Source organism: Tenrec ecaudatus, chromosome 3 (assembly GCF_050624435.1).
Source record: "Tenrec ecaudatus isolate mTenEca1 chromosome 3, mTenEca1.hap1, whole genome shotgun sequence".
NCBI lineage: Eukaryota > Metazoa > Chordata > Mammalia > Afrosoricida > Tenrecidae > Tenrec > Tenrec ecaudatus.
The window spans coordinates 51,413,534-51,429,369 of record NC_134532.1 but is presented as its reverse complement, the minus strand read 5'-3'; positions in this window follow the sequence as shown (position 1 = coordinate 51,429,369).

The following is a 15,836-nucleotide window of genomic DNA, read 5'->3' as shown; positions in this document are numbered from 1 at the left end:
TCTGTCATCTTGTTTCTTATTGAATTAATTCATCCTGTTTCTTCTACAATTAATTCAATTATTCAATCCCTTTTTCATTTTTCCTCACTCTCTTCATCTTAATCTTCTTAAATGAAATTTCCACTTGAAATTCTAGTCCTATTAAAATGCGTCTTTATATCTTTGCCCGGTTGGTGTTGCTATCTAATTGTTTTCCTCCCATCATGGCATACCAAAAATTGTTCAGCACCACCAACTTTGTCTAAATCTCAATCTTATATAGTTCCCTAGATAATTTTGCTAGTCTTTGCCCTCGTTTCATTGGATTGTATTCAGGCTACCTCTTTTTATCTCTGTCCCTCATCATCCTCATTCTGATGAACAGTGGGATGGAGGGTAAGTGGAAGAGCCTAGGGAAAAGGCAAAACCCAAATAAACAACTGACATTTACTTTGAGTGCATGTGAAGCGGTTAACCTGAGAGCAGGATCAGATGAAAGAATGGCTGAATTAAAAGACCCTTTGACTTTCATTTGTCCCTTTGGAAGAGTTTAAGACACATTTTCACGGTCACTGTTAGAACTATTGTTTGTGCGTGATAGGATGTGAATATTTCTTGATTTTAAGTGATCCTTTAGGAAGAGTTTTAGACATGTCTTCATCATCATGGTTATAATGATTGTTCTTGGCAGGATAGAACTCACCTTGATATTAATTGTTCCCTTAAGAGTTTCAGACACTCCTTTATCGTGGCTATCAGAACCATCATTTGTAGGATGATAAGTACCCACTTTGATTGTAATTCCTCCCTTAGGAATGGCTTTAGACCCATGTTCCCCTTCACTACTACAATGACTATCTTCAGTATTCCTCTCTCTTAGTGATATAACATTGGTAGTTTCAACATCTGCAAAATAAATGAATGCATGACGATGTCTGTATTTTCAAGTTCATGAATAATGCAAGGTTAGGAAGTGTTCAAATAAGTTACCTTGTTTCTTCGATTGCTGAAATTCCTGGAGCAATTTAACTAAGTTGGGCTTAGGGGGACCCTAAGGGAAAAGAAAATTAATACCAAGTATTAAAATAGATCAATTGTTTCTCATAATATATGATCTAACACAAAGAGCTTAAGATTTGGAGTCCCGCAGACATGGACTCCAATCACAGTCTTATTGTCTACTGAGAAACATCACAAGCATCCCCAAAATGTGACTCACCTTGCTTCTCTAATTTCTTATATACCTGCCATGATATCCATTAGATCATTTTAATGTACCTTGGGGTAGTATTATTTTTAAAAACGACAACAATTGTTTTTACCTACTAGCAATTCACATCAAACTTATTTGTGATATTTCTAAATGTCTTCAGCTTCATGTTGACCTAATTTTCTATGATCTTATGAGTTATCTCATGTGAGGGAATATGTGAGAGTGTAATTCTCAATAGTATTCTATTTGGAAATCGTGGAATTACAAACAGTGTAGATTCCCTCCATTCTCAAAATGTTAAAGCAGACTGATTATATCAATTGAAATCTTTGCAAGAAAAACAGAAGAAACCTTTTTAGAGAATGAGAAGGTGTGTCAACACTAATGCATACACAAACATGTGCATACACACAGCTACCGAGTAGAAAGTTCTAAACTTGTTCATTGACAATGAAAATAGAAAGCAAGGGGCAGAGAAAATCAATATGTAACAAATGTCCATATGACTGAAAAACTCGACAGTGGTCAATAATTTCTTTTTTAAGGTAGAAAGAAAGAGAAAGGAACGGGGAGAAAATGACAGGATTAGCTAATATCGTATAAATTCAGGGAGAAAAAAGGAAAAAAAAAGCTGTACAACAAATAGCGAGAAAATAAACCCAACTTTGAAAGTAATGAAGTATTTTTGAATAGTTAATTAATCAGAACATAAAATACTTTTAATATGCATTTTATTTTTGGTAGGTCTGTCATCTCTATTTCCACCTAGTATGTGTGTTTCCTTGGTTGCATTTGATACTCTCATGTGCCCTGCAATAGGGCACCTATTTTGATCTCTCTTTTCGCTTGAAGATCTTCATTGCTCTGGGACTGATATTTCAGTCCTACTCCCTCGAGTTCCCTTGAGGCCTGAGTCTTAGTTCATTCTTCTGCAGATAGATTCTTGGCCCTTAGTGGAAGATCAATTATCTATAGGTGAATGGTTTTATCTCTAGGTTCTCGATTCTGTTCCATGGCCTCATTGTACCAGTACCAGGGTTTCTTTTTATTATGTGGCTGCTGTAACAGGTTTTAAAATCATGAGGTGAGAGGCCTCCTACTTTGTCCTTCTTCTTCTTTTAAATCATTTTATCGGGGCTCCTACAACACTTAACACAATACTCTGTTCTTCTTAAGTAGTTTTTTGTTTATATACTGTGTCTCTTTGTTCTCCATGTTAATCCCCCCTCCCCATGTCTTTAAATAATTAGCTTGAAATCTGGATTGGTGACTTAGTAGTTATGTGTAGAGCTGCTAACCTCTAGATCAGCATTTCAAAACTACTAGCTGATCCATGGGAGCAATACATGGCAGTTCCAAACGACCAGTTGTTCCAAGAGAGGAAGACATAGCTTTCTATTCCCTTAAAGACTTACCATCTCAGAACCCACCTAGGTTTGTCCTATAGGTTTGCTATGAGCCAGAAGCTATCCCCATCCAGTGAATTTGGTTGGGGTTTGTTTTGGGGGGAAGTATTGACATTTCACTGTAGTCAGCCTTCCAATCCATGAACAGGGAACATTCTTCCACTTATGTGGTTTCTTTTATATATATATATATATATATATATATATATACTAGGAGGGGTGTCCTTTGGTCACTCAAAATAGCGTTTTCTAGTTTACTTTGCATAGATCTTTTGTTTCTCTGGTTAGGTTTGTTCCTCAATATTTCATCTTTTATGTGGTTATTATAAATGATTTCTTGATTTACTTTTCAGAGCTCTCTAGGTTAGTGTATAGGAATCTGCATGATTTCTGTATGCTGACCTTGTGCTCTGCTCCATTATCAAATCTTTCAATTGTTTCAATCAATCTTTTAGACAAGTCTTTGCCGGTTTCTACTTATGGAATGGCGCTATCTACAAACACAGTTTACTGCTTTGCCAGTTTGGTAGCTATTGACCACCTTTTGTTATGTAATAGCTCTGGTTACATCTTCCAGCACAATATGAATTGGAGTGTTTACTAGTTCCAACACAATATTGAATCAGAGGGAAATGCTCTGTTTCTTCCCATTGAATGAGATGTTGGCCTTTGGTTTTGCAAATATGTTCATTATTACATTGAGAAATTTCCTGTCTATTCCCATTGTACTGTTTTTTAAAATCCGGAATTGGCATCAGATTGATCAAAGCCTGTATTGTGTCGATTAGGTCTTGTAGTTCTTTTTTTTCCCTTTTATTGTTTATACAGTGGATTACAATGACTTTTTCTCTTGGTGAGCCATACGTGTGTACCTGGCATGAGTCCCACCAGATCATGATGTTTGTTGGACTGTTTGTTTTGTTATGTTGAATTCTGTTGGCCCACATTGTGTTGGCATAATTTGCATCTATGTTTATACAGCAGAGTGGTCTGTAAATTTTTTGTCCTGCTAGTGTCTTTGCCTGGTTTTCGTATCAGGGTTTTGTTTGTAGTATAATATGAGTTCAGGAGTTTGCCACCCCATTCTATTTTGTGGCATAATTTGTGAAAATTTTCTATCAACTCGATTCTAAATGTGTGGTAGAATTCCCTGGTGAAGCTATCTGGCCTTGAATCTTTTTGGTTGGACCTTTTTAAAATCTCCCGATGGATTGATTTCATTGTTATGTGACTGTTGATGTTTTCTACCTCAGTCGGTATTAATTTGTGTACACCTTGTGCTTATAGAAAACTGTTCATTTCTTCTAAAATTTCAAATTCGTTGAAGTACAGTCTTTTATAGTTTTGTGCTATTAGCTTTGTTTTTGAATCCTGTTGTGATGTCACACCTTTCCTTGATTGGTAGTTGTACTTTTATTTTTCCTCTGTCAAATTTGCTAGTGGTTTGTCCATTTCATTGATCCTTCCAAAGAATCAATGTTTTGTTCTTTTCATTTTTTTCTACTCTTCCCCTATCTTTTGAATTCATTTATTCAGCTCCAATTTTTAAAGTATTTCCTTCCAGTCAATGGATGTTTCCTTTTTCACTCTAGTTCTGAATGTTGAATGTGCTGGTTTAATATGTAGGTTTTTTGTTCTCTTCTCTCTTTTATGTACATGTCATTATGTAAAATTTCCTTCTGAGTACTGCTTTTGCTAAGTCCCAAAGATTTTGGTATGCTGTATTATGCTATCAATTGTTTCAAGACCTTTTTGAGTTAATTCTTTATTTCAACAATTACACAGTACTTTTTAGACAGTGGCTGTGAATTTTCCATGTATTTGATTTGTATCCGTTGCTCTTTCTATGGTGGGGTTCTAATGTTTGAGTGTTGTGAAAACGGGTTGTAGTGTTTTTGAACTTATTAAGGCTTGCTTTGTGTCCTACCTAACATATCATCTATTGTAGAGGATATTCCATATGCACTAAAAAATAATGTAACCTGTGTTGCTGACAGGTGTTTTCCACATATGCCTAAGCCATACAGTCTATTGATGGAGCTGGTTAGTTCTTCTGTACCTTTATTAAGTTCCTCGCCGATGATCTCTCTGGTCTTAAGGGTGGATTGTTGACGTTTCCTACTAGTATGATTGTAATGTCTTTTTGGATTAATGTATTGTGGGGGCCCTTTCATTAGATGCATAGGTGTTTATTAGGGCTATGTCTTCCTGCTCTTGTCCTTTTCATCATTATGTAGTACCTTGCTTTCTCTCTCATAGTGGATTTTGCATAGAAGAAAGCTTTATCAGTGATTAATATTGCTACTCTTGCTTTGGGAGTGGGGTTCTTTGATTGTGCTGTGAACTGTGGTTTTTCCCCTTCCACTTTAGGTTTTCAGTGCATTTTTGTGTTGGTATAAAAGCTGTGCTTCTTCCTTGAAAGAATTACTTTGTTGATATAAAATTCACGTATGAGTCACTTCCATAGTTAAGTCGTATTTTAAAAAGTTGTATCTACATCATCACAATCTATTCTAGTCCTCCATCACTGCATTCGTTATTTGCGGACCAATTCACTCACACTGCCCACTCTCATCTTTGTTAATTGCTCACATCAGTTTGTCCTTATGCATCCATTCTTCTGTGCACCAGGAATTAGGAAACCGGGCAATAAACACAAACATAGCGACACAGAAAGAAAAATAATAATATAAAGATAAAACTGAAGATAAAAGGCAAAAAAGAAAGGACTTCCAGCAATATTCAAACATAAATATAGATAGATAGATAGTTAGATAGATAGATAGATAGATAGATAGATAGATAGATAGATAGATAGATAAAAAGCCAGAGAGGAAATTAATATGGTGGTGTAAGGCAAATTTTAATTCGGAATTTTAACCATTGGAAAAGAAACCCAACACACTACATTGCCTTCCTTGACTGTTACAGTGGAATAAGCGAGGAATATTTAATCCTAGAGCAAATTCAGGTTGGTTCAAGAAGAAGGTCAATTGACCGGGTACCAAAATATACAACAGTTATGAGGATCATAGTCAAGTTTACAATAATCCCTGATAGTCAAGCTGTTAGTGTCCCTTGATTGTGGCCAGAGGGGATCTGCCAGAGTGTTAATCTGAGTAAATACTCTGCAAATAGATTGTCAGCACTCACTGTCCTCTATAGCCTTCTCTAAATTGCCTGTTCACAATGTAAGCTCTGTGCCTTGGTCCTTCATCATATTTGGATCGTGTTACTGTCATCTTTGGATCAAACAGGCTGGTGTGCTTTTCCCATGATCTCTGGCTCCAAAGGGTATGTTTCTTTTAATCAGCATATTGATGGTGCTTTTCTAATCCACCCTAGCCTTCTTTTTATTTGTTTTTCTTTCACCACTCTTCTTATCTGTCTCTGGACTAGTCCATTTAATCCACTTACATTTGGTTTCATCATTGATTTGTGTACATTTGTTGCTGTCATTGTTCTGTGGTTTTATTTATTTTCGGTATAGTTTTATTATTCCCAATTTTGTCTTCTGTTCTTGAATTTTCTTACCCCTTTTTCCCTTATTGTTATTTTTTAATGACTATTCGTGTTTTCCATCTTTTTATTTCGATGAGATTTTCCCATTCCCTTTCAGGCTACCTCATTTCTTACAATCCTCCCATATTTTAAGGAGCTCTGGTGGTGATGGAGCCCTGGTGATGTAATGGTTAAGTGCTGGGCTTTGATCCAAATGGTAGGGAGTCCAAAACCAGCAGCAGCTACATGGGGGGAAGCCCTGCTTCCCCTGCAAACCCTTACCTTCTGGGGAACACACAGGGCTTGGCTGTCAGTCAGCATGGGCTCCATGGCAGTGACACTTTTCCTCTCTTGAATAGGACTTCTCCTTTTTCCAATTGAATGCTTCACATCTATGTTTCCTCTCTGTTCTTATAGTTGGTTTTTTTTTTCCTGCATTGTGGAGTAACATCTGTTTTCTTTTCTTTTTAATCTTATAATTCTACTTTATTTTGAATTCTGTTATACATAGGTTAACACGTGGGCATTGATGGTCTTGTTGATCTCAAATGTTTGTCTGCTGTACTATTGTGAATCTGGACTAGGTTTTATCAATTCCTTTAATATTTCCTTCTCTGTAAATACACGTAATTCTACAGTATACTTAATGCTTTTCTACATATAGAATTCTTGGCTGGATTTTTTTTTCCTTCAGGGCATCATATGTCATTCTACTGTCTTCTTGCCTGCGAGGTGTCTGCTTAGAAATCTAAGCATATTCTTCTTCTCATTTCAAGGGTCGTTTAGTTCCTAGCTCCTCTACGACTCTCACTTTGTCCTTCTTATTGAACATTTTGACTATACTATGTCACAATGATTTTCTTTTGGAATTTTTCTTTTGGGGGTTCTCTCAGCTCCCTGAATCATTATTTTTTCCTCTTTTCTGCTGTCAGGTAAGTTTTCTTCCAGCAAATCTTGGACTATTTTCTCGGTTCCATTTCTTGGCTACGTCCTGTTTCAGAATTCTAATGAGTTGTAAGTTATTCCTCCTGACAGTGTCCTACAAATGGTGTAACAATTCTGCAGACTTTTCTTCTTTTACTAGATTGCTCTTGTTAATTGGATTCAGGAAATTTTTTCCATAAGGTTCACTAATTTTTGTTTCCCATTGCTTCAATTCTTATTTTGAACTTTGTCAAAGTTCAAAATGTTGTCTAATTCTTTTCCTTTTGGATTAAGATTTAGAATTTTATTTTTGTTAATGATGTAATGATTCTAGTTTTCTAATTTTTTCTGTAGATCTCTCAATCTTTTTCTCCATCTGTTGAAATGATCAGAACAAATTTCTCCTTAATTCTTTTTCTGGTGATACCAGAGCTTTTGACTGTTTTTTAAAGGAAAAATTAAATTAAGGGGGAAATCATTACAGTTTTTAAGAGTTCTTCCCTTTGCCACAGAACAAAGGAGGGTGGTGACCAACATCCCTTAAAGTGCAATGTGAGATCCCGTCCCCTCAGTACTGCAAAGCTTTCGGGCAGTTAGAGGTAGCATGAGGGGAGTGCAGGCAGTTGAACAAGAGCAAGAGGTGGGCTAACAGCCTGGGGCAAGTACAATGGGAACACCAAGGAAGCAATGGATAGGAGCTCAGGAGAGTGACCAGGTGGTGGAAGTGCAGTGAGATGTCAACAGGGTGCCACGGGGCTAGGAAAGCACCAGGGAAACGTGGGACCCTGACACTTGTCAGTCCTGCAGGTTCAGTGCAGACACTGGAGCTCCAATCCACCAGTGGGGGTGTACACCTGTAACTCCCCTGAGCTCTCCAGGTCTCTGGCGAAACAGAGCTGGCTCATCCCCTTCTCCATTCTCCCCAAGGGCGGCACAGATCCACCCATTCGTCCTTTTTTCCTGTCCACACCCACTGTTCTGTTCACTTAACTTCCATCTTGTCTTCCAAGCATCCAGACACCTGGTTTTTCTTCTACATTTTGTAGTGGGACTTTTCTTTTGCATAGACCTAAGTGGTCATATTGACCCAGAAGTCTAAAGATGGTTTATTTGAGTTAAATCATGCATCCTGCTGTCAGATGAAGACATTTAAATGTAAGCTTAGTGGAATGCATTGGAAAATTTAGTGGAATCCCGTTGGAAAGGAAGTTTAAATTTCAAAATATCCACAATTCCTCAGATCCCAGTAGTCTACATATAGAACCAAGAGTGGAATGGAGAACAAGTGTTCTCTCAACACATACGTGCAATATAAAAATAAAAGCATCCAAGAATATATTTTAGGACTCACATACATGGAGAGATGTAATAAGTATTATACTAATTATAATAATTAGATCGTGAAATTTTTATTTAGGCTTAGGAATTGTAAAACTCATATCAGGAGGACTTGATCTTCATTTTTCTTCTTCATTATGGGATGGGAAAATCTCCTAAATATAGTGTTGTCACGACTATGAATTTTCCTAATCATTCTGTTTTCAGTTCACGCATCCCTTTCTTTTTCACATCAGTTTAAAGTAAAAATAAATACATAAAATTCAATTAGCCATGCTTGACTACACTTTTAACAGCTTTTCATTGGCACTATGCAATAGACCCATGCTTAATTTCATGAGTACACAGTACACAAGACTAAGTTCAGGAGAAAGTACTTTACCTTGGGTTCTGAGCCAAAGATATCATCATCAGAATGCCATGGATCATCAGTTCCATATTACTTTGAAAGGCTTTAGAACAAAAATATACCATAAAATAAGTGAGTTGATGTCACACAAAAAGCAGTGACAAATTTGGCAATTTGCTACATTTTCCAAGAAATAAGGTGATCTCCTAGTTTTTTATCACCAAGCCAAGCATATCTCCAGTCTGGTTATTATCATATGCCTGGTAGACTAATTTGTAATATATTGATGTAGTGGGGCTTACAAATTATGTTGTAAAGGTCATTCCAAATAGTGTACTTATGAAAACACTGGTCGGGGGGAGTTGGGGGAGCACATGAGGAAAACCATTGGATATGGTGCATAAAAATATGGGTATATTGTACCTGTCATTTTTTAGATAGCAGTACACTTCAAAAGAGCATGAAGTCGTCTGTTTCTAGGTTGGCGTTTCCGGTCCATGATGCAGTCATTGCATAGTAGCTTGCTGCATCCAGTGCCCACCCACCCCTACAAGACCCAAAGGGCTCCTTCATCTCCAGAGTTGCCTCCAACCTTGAAATTTATGTGCTGTAATTTTATCAATGGAAAAAGAGGAATAATGCCTGGTTGGCAGGAATGGGGAAAATGCAAGAACAGAAGAAACACCAGAAAAGCAGAAACAAAAAATCCATAACTAAGTAATGATTACAGAAAATACAGAGATGAATAGCAAAATATTCTAGTGACATTTTAAAACATCACACAAAAGTAGGCTGAATGGGAAACACAGTCTTAGCAGGGAGAATGGGGAGATGTCATCTCACATACTTTGGACATGCTATCAGGAGAGAATATAGTTCTGGTAACAGGTCACCGTGCTGGATAAAGCAGAAGGTCTGTGAAAATGAGGACGACATACAAAGAGAGGCACTGATAGAATAGCACACAGCTACAATAGTGACAATGGCACAGGACCCAGCAATATTGTGTTCTGTTATGTATCATCATTGTTTCCAGGTGTCTCTGAGTCAGTTCCGAACTACACACCAGAATGAAACAGTGACTGCCCTGAGCAAACAACTACTTTCACGTGTGCACACACTGTTGTAGCAACTGCTTCAATCCCTCTCATTGAGGCTCTTCTCTTCAAGCCTGGCCCTCTCCACTACCAACCATGATGTCCTTTTCCAGGGAATGGTCAATTGTGTTGCTATACACAACAGATGGTATCACAGGAAAAGAAATCAAGAAGTTAGTACCCTTCATAATAGCCTAGCATAAACTGAGATATCTAGGATTATACCTAACCAAAAAAAAACAAAACCCCAAAAGATCTGTACAAGTTAAAATACAGAACATAATTATAAGAAACCAAAATGTACCTTCATAAAAGGAAGAATATTCCATGCTCGTGGTTCAGAAGATGCAATACTGTAAGGTTGTTGATCCTACCCTGAAACCCTATGTAAGTTTAATACAATCCTGATACAAATACCAACGTCATTGTTTCTGAAAGAAATGGAAAAGGTAACTACCAACTTCCTATGGAAAGGGGAGAAGCTCAGAATGGCAAAAAACTCCTCTAGAAACAGAACAAGGAGGGGGGGCTTGCATTATCTGACTTTTAAACTTTTTTATACAGCCACAGTTGTCAAAACAGCACGCACTGGTATAATGATAGATACACAGACCAATGGATAGGAACAGATAATCCAGAAATGAAATCATCAGCATACAGGCAACTGAGGATGCAGCTCAGGGAGAGTGGCTGCTCTTACCCACCCACATGGGCGCCAACTCAGAGGTGAGTGCAACAGGACAGCGATGCCAGCAAAGCCACCAAGTCCTTGAGGAATCTCAATCATCGACCTCTTACTTGGGGGTCGGGGGTGGGGGCAGTATATGGCAGCTCATCTGAACTGGTTGGGGTTACTCACAAGGGACCACACTGAAAGTCTAAAGGTATAAGGAGGGGCTCATTAGACCACTCCATCCCTGACTGCAGGAAGTGCAATGGGAACTTGTAGGAGGTACGCCTTCTGGTCAGGAAGTCTGAGGACTAAAATAGTCTAAGTGCTGTTAGGTAAGTGCGTCCCAGGATATGGAACCCAGGAAGAAAAGGGGACTGGACTGATGGATTAAAAGACGTCCTGCTTGCTACTTAACAGAGAGATAGTCATCTACTATGGGACAGATTATCAGTTAGACGTGGAACTATTTGTATGGTCTGTCTTTTTTTGTGTTTTTCCCTTTCAACTTTGGAGTCTGTCTATACAAGATAGGGAAGGTAATGGTACCTAATGGGGGTGTCAGTGGTGAGTCAATAACGACTGGGACAGGGGAACAGGAAGGGTTCTAAAATTGATAGTGAGGAGGATGCAGTGTCCCTGGTTCTGTTTGATCAAATGAAATGTATCTGAGAGAAATTTCTGAGAGGTGAATGATGGGTAAACATGATACTTGGGCAGGAGGAAAGGAAAAGAGCAAAGAAGAAGAAAACAGAAATTTTATATAGGTATATATATGCATATGTATGTATGTAATTCATAAAGTTGTAAAGATAAGTTTGTTTGTCAATATGCATGCGTGCACACACATACACATCTAAATACAAGGAGGAAGCAGGTGGCCTTTTGGTCTCTATATCAATCTTGCCTCAGGACAAAAACAGATTGCTCTAATAATGTGGCACTGTATCACATTGACCTTCTCAATACGATCACTGAAGGCTACATGGGTGCATAAGCAAACGTGGTGAAGAAAGCTGATGCTGAACAGCTATTAAGAGATATAGTGTCTGAGGTATTAATGGCTTGAAGTGGTCAGCTATCAGGGAATCAACAAAGCCCAAATGGAAGAAGTATAGCAGCCCGGGGTGATCATGATGTATCCATGGGAATAGGAAGCAGAAGTTCAAAAAACAAATAATCTAATTGACATGAAGGAGGGTGGACACCATGGAGACCCCAAACCCACCTGTAAGATATTTGGGCAGTCCCTCCCCAAAGGCCCACAAGGAAGGGAAGATAATTCTAGGTAGCGGTATAGCAGTAATGAAAAACATCACTACCCTCTAGTTCTTTCTTATCTCCTCTCTTTACTACTATGGTCTGTGTTTTACCTCATTCATCTGGTTAGACCTGCACGTGTTCATTTGTATAACGAAGACTGCTGGATGCATGAGAGCCAAGCTAGATAAACCTTCAGAAACAGTAGGGTGTAATGGTTCCTGAGGGTCTAGGATCGGGGAGGGGAGTGCCATGGTGGAGATGATTGCAATGATGACTGTGCAATTCCATTTGAGGGGAACAGGCAACAGTTGAAGGTGAACAGTTACATCGAGTGGTGTAATATATGGAAAATAACAATAAAAACATATAATAATGAGGGTCCCTGCGGAGTAGGGTACGGAAGGGAAGGGACAAACAAGCTGATATCAAAGAGTTCAAGAATGAAAGTATTTTGAAACTCATGGTGGTACATTTGTATAATTATACTTGATCTAATTGAATTGTGGATTGTTACAGAGCTCCCAGTAAAATAATGTAGAAAATATGTAAAAAATATGATCATTCTCCATGTATTTTTGAAGCATCTTTGTATTTTGTTATCTAGCCCATAGTAAAGCACTCAATAAATATGAACTTTTCTCTGAATTCCCTGTTTAAAAGATCTCAGGAATCTTACCCACTTGAAGAATCTTCCGATATCTCCTTCACTGTTAAGCAGAAGAAATAAAATTACAATTTAAATCCATAAGAGAAAAATCTAGGTCATTAAAAGTATCAGATCCTGATCTTTTGTTACACAATATTTCTATAAAATTACACCTAGAGACAATACTATACTGAGGTAAATAGTAATTATCCCGTTGGAGGTCAATTGATGAATTTTATGAATTCTCTCCTCTCTATATAGTTTATCCCTACAAGGAATGGAGAATGTGATTTATCAAAATTTCACACCCAAAACTCAGTTGCCATTTAAGCTTCTCAGACTCTTCTCAGACTTAGAAAATAGTATCACTGTTAGAATCAGTATCATAGCATGCTTGTTTCTGGATTTCTACCACAAGGGGAATTTGAGGAGAACATATTTATTTTGTTTTCACACAACACAGTTCCGTTAGCTCTGGAGTCTACATAGGTGCAACACTCTACTTCTCAGGAAGATGAATCCTCTATTAGCATGGATGACAGCTAGATCTAGAGTCATTTAGAAAGTTAAATAATCAGGTCAAAATCATCACATATGGGTATTATACCAAAAATTGAAGTATATGACAATATATAAAGCAAGAAATGTCAATTGAGTACTTGGGAAAATAAGAAGATGTGAATGCCTTATTTTATCAACTGGAATCACATGAGCCTCATAAAAGGTTCAACCATTCGTCAGGTTCTATCAACATACTATTTGCTACTGAAAATCTTAAGGCAGAATCCACATTTCAAGCTGGGCCATGATTGCTGTGCAGAAAGGAGTTCACATAGCAGGTAGGAAATTGCCATTCCTGAATAGGCCTGCTGCCAGGTTAGCCATTCGCTGCTGTTCGAGCAATAGGATTTCAAGAGGATTGCCATCATTCTCAAAATGAGAAGACTCCTTCACTGTGCCCAAAGTGTTTGCTCAACTCAGTTTATGCTGGACCCCTAAAATCCCTGTGGGAGTCTGCAACTGTGGTGCATCCTAAGAAACGGCACCGGCACGACCAGTCCCCAGTCAAAACCTTGGGCACCAGAGTCTCTGCAAGAAACCTTTTCACATGGTATTTCCTCATTTTTGGATGGCAAAATTAACTCCACAAGGAGAGGGTTGTCAGCAGCTTATGCCTGGTTTTCCTCTAGACGTCACCCTTTGGCCATTTCCTTTGACTTCTTTTGCTGTGTCTTCTTGTAGTTAATCACATCCACCACTATAGCTATATCTTACACCCTGTGCAACCTACGAGTTCATCACTAAACCTAGGAGTAATTTGAGAACCTCTGGTTCAATTACATTCTATGAATTTTTTATTATTTGGTGTAATATGCTATACTTACATTATGAATGAGAAGGTATTTTCACAGCATACCGACTGGTTTCGTTGTCTTCTTTAAAAACTGTAAGGGGAACCTCTTTTGATCTGATTTCACTGAGGAAAATGAAACAACAATGCTCAAATTAATGTAAGCCAAGCAGCAACCCTATTATAAACAATATGAATGACAATTAATCCTGTTAATGAAAATTCATTCTACTGTAAGAAGGGTCTTGTAAAGAACGTGGATTCATAAAACAATTTTATCCAGCTAAGCAGAGCTTAATTGCTTTTTATAATAGTTAGGTGTCAATAAGCTAAGTCAAATCATTGTAGAAATATACTGCTGACCAAAGAGTTCCTTTTTCAATTGTGTTCTTAAATTCTCCTAAAACTAACGTCAACCTTTACCAATCAGTGGCAGTTACTGACAAACTGCATTAGTCACCTTATGTGGTGTCAATTTAAGGATTAAGAGTGTAGGGCTGGAGTCTAGGCTGTCAATCTGGAGACAGCCAATGAGACTTCTGTGGGCATGGTCTTCTCCTGAGAATGCTGGGAAAGCTGGTACTTACTCCTTGGAGGGGGAAGACACCCCCGTCTCTCTCTGCTATTCCCAGGGAGACATTGCAGAAGACAAGCCTCATGGATGAAACCGGACCTGTGAAGCCAGAGAAGCCAGAGAGACCCCTGCCAGTGCTGAGATGCTTATAACTTCACTGGGACCAAAGACTTTCTAGCCACTGGCTTGTGACTGTCCTGAATTTGCCTTCATTGCATGCGTTTTGTGAGTCTGAAGACGACTTTATTGATTGATAAGGGACATATGGGCTAATATCGGATTTATGGACTTGATCTGTACTGGGTTGGGATGCTTTCTCCCTGTTCAATTGCTCTGGAGTATAAACCTCTTTCTTATACACATATGTGTGTCCATGGGTTTGTTTCTCTAGTCTCCCCAGACTAACACATTACGGTTCTTTGGGAGTGGAGTACTGGAGAAAAAAAATCATAGTTGGAAAGTAGATGTTTCTCTTCTGGTTTGTGGTAGTGTTTCTTCTCTGGCTAGCCAGAAGTCAGCTATATCCATGCAGTTTATTGAGTTGTTTTCTGGAAAGAATATGGGAAGTTAAAGTTTTGATTATTATGTTTAGATGTATTCACTCTTTGGGTATTCCTGTTTTAAATGGTGGAAATGAATGTGATGAATATATAACTTGAGTTCAGGGGTAGAAATTGCCATTTGAATTTCTCAGAAACCAGGGTGCTTAAGGAAAATGGCTGACAGAAAGCCTGGATCAGTTTTAATGCCTTCAGGGACCTAATCCCATCTGTTTGTATAAATAGAATAGTTTAGATAAGGATTTGGATAAGCTAAATAAGGATTGAACTTGACTATTTTAAGAATTGAGCTTAGTATCTGATTCTATTTTGTTTGCACTTATTTCCTCTGTTTGTTATGGATATAATGATTGATAGAAATGATTTGGCGAAGTATAAAAAGAGAACTTGTAAGCCCTCTTGCCTCAAGCCATTAATTGGATCATTAGATGGGTTTAGGACACACCAGCAGAGAAGTCTCTGAAAAGATAAGGGCTACCCAGTACTTTGGAGTACTCAGGACATTTGTATTCCAGAATTGCCTGGGGACAAAATTGCAGATTGAAGATATATAAAAAAAAAAGAAGAAGAAGCAACTCTTCTAATTAGAAGTTTGAACTCTAGTAGTCTTTGTCAGGAGCTGGATAAAATCTGGAATCATGAAGAAAACGCCTCTTTGGGCATGAAGCCTGTGGGCACGCTGAAATGTTTGCTAGGTGACTACCTGGATTCACTTGTTGAGTTGAAGTGGGAGAAATGGCAGCAGTAAAGAGATGGGTTGAATTTGGCCACTGACACCTGTGGACCTGGTTTACAGGAACCAGAGGAGTAGACACGAGTCGGTTGACTGGTCTGAAGTTCATGACCTAACACAGGAGCTAGCGTTGTTGAGAATTTGTGATGCAGCCATGGTCTTAGGCAAGGTGACCAATGGACGCCCTTGTGAGACTAAGGAAGGGCAATCTATATTGAGTTGACCAGAACCT